Genomic DNA, 12,480 nt, shown 5'->3' with positions numbered 1-12,480 from the left:
GCTCTTTCGGCCACACCCTACCTGCTTCCCTGCCCGCCTCATCCTCCAACCTCACCAAGTGTGCGCACAACACGTAATCTCTCCCGCCCTACCTCGTATTCCCTGGCAGACGGCCGCAGGACTTACCTGCTCTCCTCAGTAGAACAGCTCCAAAATGGTAGGGTGGATTTTATTTATTTATTTATTTATGCGATTTTATATAGCGCGAACTTTACCCGAAGGCGTCAGAGCGCTTTACATAGGACCCAGTTTCAAACATAAGGACTGACGGTACAAAAGGAATTTGCAAATTTTTGACTTACGTAAGAACCAGTTGAAAACGTACGGACTTAGGTTTACATGCGTTACAAAAAGGTACAAACAGAAAAAAAATTCAAATGTACAAGAGATAGAGTCACACAAGGAGGAGATACAAATCGATAAACTCTAGGCATATACTAGTGAAATCTCTATCTACTTAGGGAGCGGATACACATGGATATACTCTAAGAGTCACATAGGCATGAGAGCAGAGCGGACTCCTGCATAAACTAGTGATTAGAGTTATCTCTATATACACAGGGAGGGGGTAAGACTGGATATACTCTAAAAGTCACATAGGAATGGTAGAGAGCAAAGCGGACTACTGCATGTTCTAGTGATTAGAGTTATCTCTATATACATAGGGAGGGGATACACATGGATATACTCTAACAATCACATAGGAGACTAGTCATTAGAGTTATCTCTATATACATGGGAAGGGATATGACTGGATATACTCTAAGGGTCACATAGGAATGGTAGAGAGTACAAAGGTCTACTGCATACACTAGTGAATAGAGTTATCTCTATATACATTGGGAAGGGATACACATGGATATACTCTAAAAATCACATAGGAGACTAGTCATTAGAGTTATCTCTATATACATGGGAAGGGATATGACTGGATATACTCTAAGGGTCGCATAGGAATGGTATATGGTGCAAGGTCTGAAGCAAATACCATTGATTAGAGTTATTACAAAAAGTCAAAGAGCAGAGTTCCATAGGTGTGGATGCAGTCACAGCACAAAGGGAGGGTGGGAGGGATGCAAGGGTATGGAGAGAAGGGGAAGCGGAGAAGGGAGGAGACATTTGAGGATCATCCACGGGGAGCAGGGTTAAAGGACGGGGGAATGGGAGGAGGGCTAGAGTCCAGAGAAAACTGTCCGAAAATAGCAGCAAAGTGTCGGTCAGGACAGAACAAAAGTCAAAAGGTCCAGGAGAGAAGGTGGGAGCCCAGGTGGGAGATGAAGCTGGAGGCCATCCGCAGGCGCGTCGCCATCTTGGAGAGCTTGCGGTCATCCGGCTCGGTGGGCGTGAGAGTGCGCAAGGTGATGAAGGTGTTGGTGCGGTCACGCGTTGGCCGTGAGGCGTTGCCACGGCAGCCAGTAAGTCGTGTTTGTATTCAACCGCCCTGGAAGATGTGTGGGAGTCGGCGGCGGACCGGCAGGGGGGCAAGCAGTGTGGCCTCCGGGAGCCATGAGCCATGCTGTAGGGGGGGAGGGGGGAGTGATCCGGTGATCCGGCCCGTGTCGCAGGACCACAGGGCATACCGGAAGCGGCAGAGGCCCCCAAAACGGTAGTAGGACGAGTGGCAGGCAAGACAGTCTGAGACAGGGCCACAGGATAGGCAAGAGGCCGGTGAGAAGTTGGGGCGAGCCAGAGGAAGCGGCGATCGCCATCCGAAAGTCGCCGCCGGCCGCCATCTTGGAGTCAGGCAGGCGCCGGGAGGATTCCCTCAGTGGTGGTTGCCGTTAGAGTAGGGCTAGATGGTGCTATGTCCCGGCAGCCGCTGTGACAATCAGAGAGAGTCTGGACAAGCTGGGGGAGCGCAGGTCGCAATCCTACCTCCCAGCGGCGGCCAGACGGCGGAGTCCATGGCGAGGTGCCGCCCGCCATTTTGAGCGCCGCCGCAGCCCTCTCCTCCTTCTCCTCGGGAGACCGGACCCGTCCGCCGAGCTAGGAGCGATCACCACTGCTCCGCAAATGCCCCACTCGCTCCTCTCCACGGGGGAAAAAGGGCGAATCAGGAGAAGGGCTGTAGCAGCCCACAGCCAGGCCCGAGCACCTCGTGAACCGGGAGCCGAGACGATCCACGTCCGCTCGGCTCCCGGCTCCTCCCTCTCATGACTGCTCTGAGGCATGGCCGACACTCGGGCTCAGACATATTCTGGCAGAACAGGGACTCGAAATGTTTCCATTTTAATGTAAACCCCTCCCGCTAGACTCGCGTCCTTTCAGGCATCTGAAGAAGCACGACTTAAATCTTTGAAAATAAATCAATACAAATAAAATGTGGGCAATGCTGCTAAAAGATAGGGACGTCAAAGAAAAGCAGTCATTTTGAGTGAAAAGCTGCAAGTCGTTCCAGTGTACAAGGTTCATTTTAGTCTGTGTTCGTTCTTAGTTTTCGCTCTTCAGTGAACACGCTCTGGGTCCTCTGGGGTGCAGCTGGGTTTGCGGTAATGGAGACAGTTCTGCTGTTGGCTGGTTTCCCAGAACAAGCGCTTTTGGCCCCCGTCACATCTCAGGTGGATTCACAAACAGATGCTGTGAGATGCTCGTGGTAACTGAGAGAGGCCACGTGTTCGCCCTCAAGACCCAGAGGGAGTGAGTGAAGCCTGGTATGCAGTGCTTTAAATGGGAAAAAATAAGTGCAGGTACTCATTAAAATGAGCTAGAGTTGTAGTGAGTGGGCGGGGCTGGGCGGAGCTAGGGGCGGGGCTAAGGGCAAGACATAATGATAATTAACAACTTCCATAATAGTTGCAGCACACACCAAAACACATGATAAATGTGTTTATATAAACAAAGCAGGTTAACTCTTTATACAAAATGAAAGAGAAATGCGATAATATGTAAACTTTTCCTTTTTTTGCAATAGTTGCACCTTCTTAATGCCATACTGTTAATTAATGATGTTTGGCACAATACTATATATTTTTGAGCACGTGAGTAGGAAGAAACTGAAAATAACCCCACATCAAACCAAATCTCTTATGGCAACTAGCAAATGTAGCAAATCATCATGACCCTCCCCAGAAGATATCTCTTGTCTCTTCCATTTATCTATCCAGTCATCCTTTCATCCTACCATTTACCTGCTGATGTGCACCATTTACCCTTTACATTCTGTCATCTATTCGGGTTTTTCATCCATCATTCAGTTTTTCACCATTCCGTCTGTCCACCCTTCATATCCAAACCTATCCATCCATCCGTAAACCTATCCATTCATCCTTTCACTCATCCATCTCTTTATCCACCCTTTCACTCATCCATCAATCCTTTTGCTCATCTATCCATCAACCCTTTCACTCCTTTATACCATCCACTTAATACCTCCTTTCACTCATCCATCATCCACCCTTTCATCCATCCTCCCTCACTTCCATTCATCCATCCATCCATCCAATCTTTCACTTACACATCCATCATCCACCCTTTTATCCAATCATCCACCCTCTTTCACCCATACATCCATTCACTCATCCATCCATTCACTCATCCATCCACTCACTCGCCCACCCACTCACTCACCCACCAACATTCCCTACTACGTTATTCATGAACCTTTGTCACCACAGACATGTACACACAACGTGCCACCCATTTTCTTTAAAATACCTCCTGAGCATGCCTTGATTCTCTCTCTCTCGCGCGTTTTTCTTACAAAACCAGTCATACAAATGCAGGCACACTGGGTAATTGAGACATTTTTTTTTAGGAAGGTGGGTTTCTCAGTGCAGAACGCTGTTAGATTAGTGCTCAAAGAGCCTCTTCCATCGCATTGTCTGGGCATTAACCCTCTGATCCAGAAAGTACAGGAAGTGTGAGAATCCGCCGCCCTTGCCACTGCTAAAATGTATATGTTTAAAGTACTTTTCACTTCCTGAAGTGCTGCGCTTTGAAAATCACACGCGCACACTAGCAGGTAAAATGGATCTCCACCCTGCTTTGTCTGAGCGCCTCACATTATTCAAGTGAGCCCTGCCGATTAGATCAGCAGGGGCTCAGATGGGGGCTACCGAAGTGGCGCCTTGGCTGACAGAAACGTCCCCACCTTCTCATTCGCACTCTCAGCCAGTGACCTCCCTTTTCATGAGTACCGGTACTCTCCTCTGGCAGAAGAGAAGTGCCGGTACTCCGTACCGGTGAGTAGCGGCCCATTTAAAGCACAGGGTCAGGGTACAAAGGTGACTTGGGGATAGAAGGCGCATTCTGGGTACACGAGGCACTACAAGAACCACTGTGCGTTCTCAAAACCAGTGTGGACCTGAAATGGCCTTTGTGGATATTTCGGGCCAGAATGGACAATCATGGTGCCGACGACCTAGGACTGATATAACTGCTGGAGGCTGATGATGCTTGCACTAAAGACGTAGGGGCATATTATCAAGGGCATTATTGCCGAATTAGCGGCACTTTTTGCCGCTAAATCAGCGATAATTTCATCGCCCTATTTACAAGCTTGCACTAAGCCTTGTTAGCGCTAGTTTCCATGGTTTTGCTCCCGTTTTCTATCGCCTTGCATGCCATCTCTAATGACAAGCAAAGTAGGCGTTACGGAGCAAAACAACATGGAAATAGTCGCTAACAAGGCTTCTCTTTATTTACAAGACTTCAGCAGACCCGCTTAGCGACAAGAATTATAACACCTGCTTTAAAGGTGACTTAGGCATCTACATAATGGGAGCTGGATTGCAGGGTTAAGGTCACAAGGGCATATCAGCAAGGATTTCCTTATCTCCAAATTTTATCTCGGATTTTCAAGCGATAATGTCGCTTTTCGCCGCTATTGCTGGATTTCATAACACCTCAGAGATAATCGTTGTTAATAATGCGCTATCTCGGCGTTGAAATCCAGCAATAGCCGGCGTTAGAAATAATAGCGCTAACAGCGCTTTGCGATATTTATCGCAATGTGTTGATAATATGCCCCGTAGTTGTGCGACTATAGACCCTAGGTGTGTACTGTTGGTCAAGCGTGTACACCTCACGATCAATGTTATCGCTTAACACCAGGTGTTTACACTCTAAAGTCTGGACTTGTGCTCGAGCCCCAGAGTGGGAGCTCGTGGGCCGGCCTGCTGTAAACACACTCAACCAGCTGTAGGTGCTCGAGGTACCATGGGAACACTTGAATCTATAGTATTCGCTTGAGGCCTGATGTCAGACTTTAGGCCTGGTGTGGGCTTTCCAGTCCTAGTGCGGACTCTGCAGGCTGAGAGTGGTAGCTGTAGGCCCACTGTGGGCGTTTGAAGTCCAGCGCGGAAGATAAGACCCACAGTGGGCAGCACAACTCAGCTGCAGTGTTTTAGCTATGTGTGCTCATTCAATGCCCTTTATAGAAGCTAGAGGACTGGTGTGTGTGTTTGAGGTACGCTTTGGACATAAAAGAACCACTGGCATATTTAGTAAAGGTTTTGCGTCCCTCCGTGCCATGCAAGGTGGCGGAAAACTGTTCACGCGATTTACTAATCCTTGCAGGACCACCTTGCATGGCCCTGTGTGGCTTGGTTAATCTGGAGTAATGCAAGACAGCCCGGGACGCTGCCTTAGGTTACTCCACCCCAGGGAAACGTTCCATTAATCAGCAACACTTTTGGAGACTTTTAGAAGGCTGTTTTTTAGTAAATGGCATTTTTTGTCAGAGAATGAGTGGAAAACTACCTTTGTGGGTCCAAAATACATTGGACAATGGTCCTTGTGCGTTGCAACACATCTTGAACTTTTCAACAAGTTTTCTTTGACATTCCCAATCACCCCAGTGTAGTTTATTCGAATTGAGTTATGTTTTTCATCTGTCATTAGGAGCATCAACAAGGGAACATGTAAGAAGTTTAACATGAGTGAAACAACTTCGCGGATAAATGTGGAAAAAAATGCTCTTGATCTAGATACAAACTATACACTTGACCTTTGTTTTATGAAAGTGTAGGAAAGTGCCCTTTTTGTGTGGCGCCCCATGTTTTGCTCTAATGCTGAGGGTTAAGACTCTGAAAGTGCACTGGGGCCTGTTGCATGCATGCTGATATGTATGAATGGGTAACTCCAATTGACAAGGACTTTAATCCCCTTATACGTCCCTAGTATATGTAACCAGTGGTTCACAGGGCAGGTTGGGAAAGGGGTCAGCAGGGTCTGAAGCACTGCTTGTCCCACCCTGAGTGACCCAAGTAAACTTTTTGATAGCAGGCCTGCCATTGCAGAATGCTGGAACACTGTAAACTGCTCCAAGTCGACTTTGCCTTCACCATGTGTGGGAAATTCAATGCACTATTTTTAATTAATGCCATTCACCCCTAAGGAAGAGCTCCTAAGCCGAGGAAGAAGGCTGCATTATATTAATGGTGTGGACATGTAAGTGAAAGCTTATATGTCCCCATGCTGCCCTTTACCATTACTGGACACTATAAGTGATTGAACGTCCATAGGATAACATGGTTTGGCACCAGAGCAAACTTGAGGTTGGCAGCTCCATTATGGTACCACCTAAGTCTGTCATGTTTGGTATCAAACAATGTGCCTACTTACCCCAACAGGAATCTTGTTTCGAGTATGATGTGGTAATGTAGTGTGCCCCCCGGAGGGCTACATTAGAGGTTGTCCACTTAGACACCCCAGCTTTTCCTGCTCTCTGGCTAATATCCTGCACTTGCTGCTGCCAAGACAAGAATCTGACCCCCTGCCAGGAGGTGTGAACTCTCCCAGGTTTCAGAAACAAAGGCCTGTACGGGAAGGACATCACATTTTCCTCCCTGACAAGATGGCTAGTGATGTGGCATATCAAGGCAATGAACTTCAAAGGCTGCGTCACCTGTCATATGCAAGCAGTCGACCCATCAATTTAGAAAACAGCCTTCACTCTACCCCCAGGCACATGTGAACATGGGCAGGCGGGAAAAATATGTATTCAGGAGGTGTACACTCCCAGAAGGCTAGCCACACCTCTATGGTGGGTTACCTGGTCTGTACAGCTAAGGAAGGCTTCTGCCATTTTTAAAAGTGGTAGAATAGACCTGAGTCGAGGTGTGGAAGCCCTCATGCACTACATAGCACCATCACTTCCCCGCTGCACAGGGTGCTGCTGAGGCAGACGGAGACCACAAGACCCAATATACACTGCGCCTTTAGGCGAAAGCACCAGAGTCGAGGGGGAGGAGCCTCCATGTGCTAGATAGCGCCATCACTTCCCATCTGAACAGAACGCTGCTGAGGCCAACAGGGGATACACTGCACCTGGAGGCACTTGCACCTGAGTCGAAGGGGAGGAACCCACCATGCAAAATAGTGCCATTACTTACAGGCCGTGAGGGTCGCTCCTAAAATTGTTATAGTCCCTAACATCCCTTGTCATAACAAGTATGCACCCTTAGAGGAACCCAGCCTCCAATTACCCTCTTCGGATAATATACAGTCTGATATATTGGCATCTGAGCAGGCTACTGACACTAATGCTACAAACTTCTCTGAGGAAGGATGTCTAAGCTCCCTGTATCATGACCTATCTGGACTCAGATTTCTAGTAGAGTAACTTATCACTAGAAGGGATGATTTGACAAATTACAACAAATGACAAATTCCCATTGCAAAAGTGGGGAGGGAAGTGATCAATGGGAGATCACCAAACAGTGTATCAATTACTCTGATGCAGGCAATTCTTTAATGTTATGTATTATCCCCTCCAAGCACACAAATTAGCCCCAATTCCTGCTTCCCTGGTTAGTCCAACTCCTCCAGATGGAGCAAACTTGAGGTTGCCCCCACTAGTGCGAGCTCATCGTGTTATTCCCAACCATGATAACAATCCCTCTATTCCAACTAGTAAAAGAACCTTCCTGTTGCCTACCCAGGTGAGATGTTGTGCTAGTCGCCCAAATGTTCAATTGACGCATCCGAAAAGCTTGTTTCCATCAGGAAAACCATCTATTAGATATTGTAGCAAGAACAGCATACCACACTGTGATTACTTGGGCTGCTTTGCGAGCGGAGGGGCGGGGGGCTAGATTTGATCTGTTTATACGATTTAGAAGGCAATCAGCATTAGCTCTGAGGACTGTTTTTATTTGTCCAACAGCGCTTGACTTTTAAACTTGTAAATCACTGTCACTTTTTATTGATTGCTGCTAAAATTGTGATTGCACTGTACACTTTGGAATTCAGTGCTCCTCACCTACTGTTCCATCGCTCCTGCTGGTTCTCTGGTCCATTACGGCTCGTGCCGGTTGTACGGAGGGACAGAAAGCAGAGGCACTCAGGGGCGCGTCATAGGAGTTGACCCCGCCCTCCTACCTACTTAATCTCCTTCCCAGCGCGGACGCGCGCTCCGGAGTGCAGCGTAATGTTTGTATTATATTGAGTTATACCAGGCAGGAGTTAATCTCCTTAAACACCCTTATCCACACAGCAAGTTTGGAGGGCCAACCTGAAAGGCCTCATTACTTAATTGAGCAACCTCAACTCCCTCCCATTTCTCTGTCCACAGCGTGCCCGGAAAGGGTATCTAGAGCTAATTCGTGGGATAAACCGAGCTCTAACACTATTATGCCGGCCAATTCCTTCTCCGCTCTCTACCTCAACACGAGATCTATACCCAAACATGCTCTTGAGCAATGGATCCTTTTAGAGAGCAAAATAACGAATATATGTTTCTTTACGGAAACGTGGCTCCACAGCCAAGCCTCACCAGATATACTTATTGCATTTCCTCAGGAATACCACCTGATCAGGCTGGATAGAGAAGGAAACCGCGGAGGAGGCATTGCAGTAGCTGCTAAAGCCCCCATAGAAATCACCGTATTAGAATCATTCTCCAACCCTGTGTCTGAAATTTTGATCATTAATATGAAGCTAAACAAGCTTGATTTTGGGAGGGTAGCTTTGGTTTACAGGCCCCCAGGTGCAAAGTCCAAATGTATTAAGCATCTCCTAGACACAATAGCCTCTCACGTATTAGCAACTAATAATTTTATCTTACTAGGTGACTTTAATCATCACGCTGAATTATCTCTAGATTCAGATACCAGCCACCTGCTAAACTCGTTAGAAACCTTGGGTTTAACCCAAAGAGTGACTGGACCAACGCACCAGGCCGGGCACACCCTGGATCTGATTTTTACCAACATACCCAATCTAATCAATGAAGCCCCCCCTTCCCATGATATGGACTGATCATTTCTTCTAAAATTCAGTTTACCTAAACCCAATGGGATGATTTTTAAAAACCATAAATATAAAACTATTCTAGTTCGACCGTGGCGTAAAATGACTTCCGAGGCCTTCCGGACCCATTTTAAACCTGTCACAGTACAATCAAGCAATGTTGAACACATGCTAACCCAGCTTGAATCCTCCATCCGGGAAACTCTGGATAAAATAATACCTGAAACAAGTGTGAATGTGAAAACCATTGCGGCTCCCTGGGTTACAAAGGACCTAAAAAAAGAAAAGCTGATCAGTAGGTGAGCCGAACGCCAGTGGAGGAAAACGAAAACAAGGGGGGACCGGGAGAACTATAAACTGCTACTTAAAAAACATAAAAGTGGCAAAAAAACTCAACCTGACTCAAAGAATAAATAAAGCGGTCCATTCTAGTAAAGAGCTTTATAAAATTGTGAAGGAATTCACTACCCCTCTAGTTGAACAACCAGTTTTTACTCCCACAGTGGAATGGCTAAACTCCCTGTCTTCCTATTTTGACAACAAAATCAAGTTGATCCATGCTGCTTTTCCCGATACCAGCCAAGACCCATCTTCACTCATTGATGACGAGTCTTTGCTAATACCTACGAGCGAGGTAGTCTTGGACACGCCTTATCTTACCGAATTTGTTCCCATTACCTCTTCTGAAGCTCTGGAAGGCCGTAGGAAAATTAAATACAGCTCTGCCACCGACATCCTGTCTCCATGTAATTGTGCAGAGATACTGCCACTATTGGCGTCCTCTTTTACCAGCGTTTTTAACACCTCCCTCGAGCTAGCTCTCATACCCTTGAGTTGGAAGCATGTCTTGGCCAAACCTATATTAAAAAAGCCATCTAGTGACCCCATTCTACCCTTTAACTACAGACCTATTTCACTATTGCCTTATTTCGGAAAAGTATTAGAATATCTGGTGAACAAGCGTTTCACTACCTATATCGAAACTCATGAGCTCCTGGACCCCTCTCAGTCGGGGTTCTGAGCTGCCCATGGTACCGAGACAGCTGTAATGGAGATCGTGGACAATATTAGACTCACTCTTGATAAAGGCGACTCCGCCATTTTGGTCCTATTGGGGTTATCGGCCGCCTTTGACACCATCTCCCACAGCATTTTGAAACAGCGGCTGTGGGAGATAGGTGTCAGAGGTAAGGCCTTATCTTGGTTTGGTAACTATTTGGCGGACCGCTTTACCTCCATAAAGGTTGATACCATCACATCCAGTCTTCCCCTTACTGTAGGAGTCCCCCAGGGGTCAATTCTAAGTCCTATATTATTTAATATTTACCTTACTCCATTAACAAATATAATAAAAACACATGGCTTCACAACAGTATCATATGCTGACGATACACAGGTGCTTATCACCTGTAAGGATGATTTTCATGAAACTTGTATTAGATTTAAAAAATGTATGCTTGATATCAGCAAATGGATGTGTCACAACAATCTTCAGTTAAATTACAGCAAAACAGAAGTCATCTTGTTTGGTAAGGCTCTCAAAGTATGGACTCAGGACTGATGGCCTCAAGAACTAGGACCCTGCCCCGCACCCAAGGAGGTGGTTCGTAATCTGGGAATCATGATGAATTGCTCTCTCTCCATGAAAACCCACATTAACCGGCATTTGCTATGGGATCATGCACAAGCTACGTAAAATCTTTAAATGGCTACCCCTGGAAACCAGAAAACCACTCGTGCAAGGTCTAATTATAAGCCGTTTGGATTACGGCAACACCTTTTTTACATCAATCAATGAGTGCTTTCTCTCTAAATTACAAACACTGCAGAATGTTGCAGTGAGACTAGTGCTGGGCCTTCCCCCCCAGATCGGCCGCTTTGCCTAGCCTCACATTGGCTGCCAATTCGCCAGAGTAGTCATTTTAAAGTTCTTATTCTAACTCACAAACTTCTGTACAGCACAGGGCCAGCTTATCTTGCAAAAAAACTAGTCTGGTATCGTCCCACCAGATCATTAAGATCAAGCTCTAAATCTCTCCTAGTACAACCTCGGGCAAGGATGGCGCGAAATGGATGCCGGTCTTTTTCCTATATGGCTCCATTTCTCTGGAATAAACTCCCCCCCCCCATCTTTTGTCAATCACCAACCACCAGCTGTTTCGAAAAAACCTAAAAACTTGGCTTTTTCCGAAATAATTGCTGCCTGCAGCTCTAGCTCATTTCTTGGTTGTTTTTCCCACTGCAAAGCGCCCTGAGACCTTGCGGTGATTTGTGCGCTATAAAAAAGCTTTTGACTTATGACTTATTGTACTCTTCCGGGTGGCAATTTCTCCCATGTAGGGGCACCGAGTCTGACCAGCAAGGTAGTATGCTTGACCCCTGTTCCTAAACGTTCTACTAGAGCTTTTGAAGATTCAAAATCTCTTATTAACAAGGTCATACACTGGATTGGAATCAAACGTAAGTGCCTATTGATAATTAGATCTGACATTACATAAGCCAAAAAATTTCCATTGAGATCAACTCTGTATGATTTTATTACTGTGAGGCTAATTGACAGGGCACTGGTGGGTGGTCTTATTAACCTAGAATTACTTACCAGTCAATCAGTTGGCCCTACTTCCTCAACCATCAGGTTCAGGTTTCACCCTCCACAAGGACCAGAAATATTTACTCTAACAGGGTTGCACAATACTCCTTTTAGTACCCCTGCAAATGCTGGACTAGTGGGGTTAAATACTGATGCAATCGATTGACTGAACTCCCCTACAGGGATTTTATTTATCAATGTAGGCCCAGCCGCTAACGTCACATTGGGACCCCGTAAAATATGTTTATGTACTACGCATGTACCAGTGATGGAGGTGGGGTGTTTGTATCCTAAGTCCTCGAAGAGGCAATTGGTGAGGAAGCAGGAATACATCTCCAGGTAAAATGTAGGCCTTGAGACGAGCCATAGTGTTGGGATTGTCTCGTCAACAATCTTCTCTTTCATCTCTTGGTTACCTGGTTGGTATAAATTCTTAACTCTGTGATTCTTAATGGGGCTCCTGCATAGAAAATGTTGATTTATGTTCACTTCAGGAAACGTGGTCGACTGAAAAGGTACATGGGTTCAACATTTATAGCATAGAGGCCACTCCATCTCGTAAATGTGGTTGTGCTTCTCGGGGGTTATTGGTTCTGATCAAAAACTCTTCCTCTTGTAGTCACACTATGTTAAAAATGGATTCCCTACTGACCTCACGACCCATGGAAGGGTGTGGGCCATGCTGGCATGCGTCATCG

Source organism: Lissotriton helveticus, chromosome 1_1, assembly GCF_964261635.1.
Source record: "Lissotriton helveticus chromosome 1_1, aLisHel1.1, whole genome shotgun sequence".
Classification (NCBI taxonomy): Eukaryota; Metazoa; Chordata; class Amphibia; order Caudata; family Salamandridae; genus Lissotriton; species Lissotriton helveticus.
Note: the sequence above shows the minus strand (reverse complement) of the source record.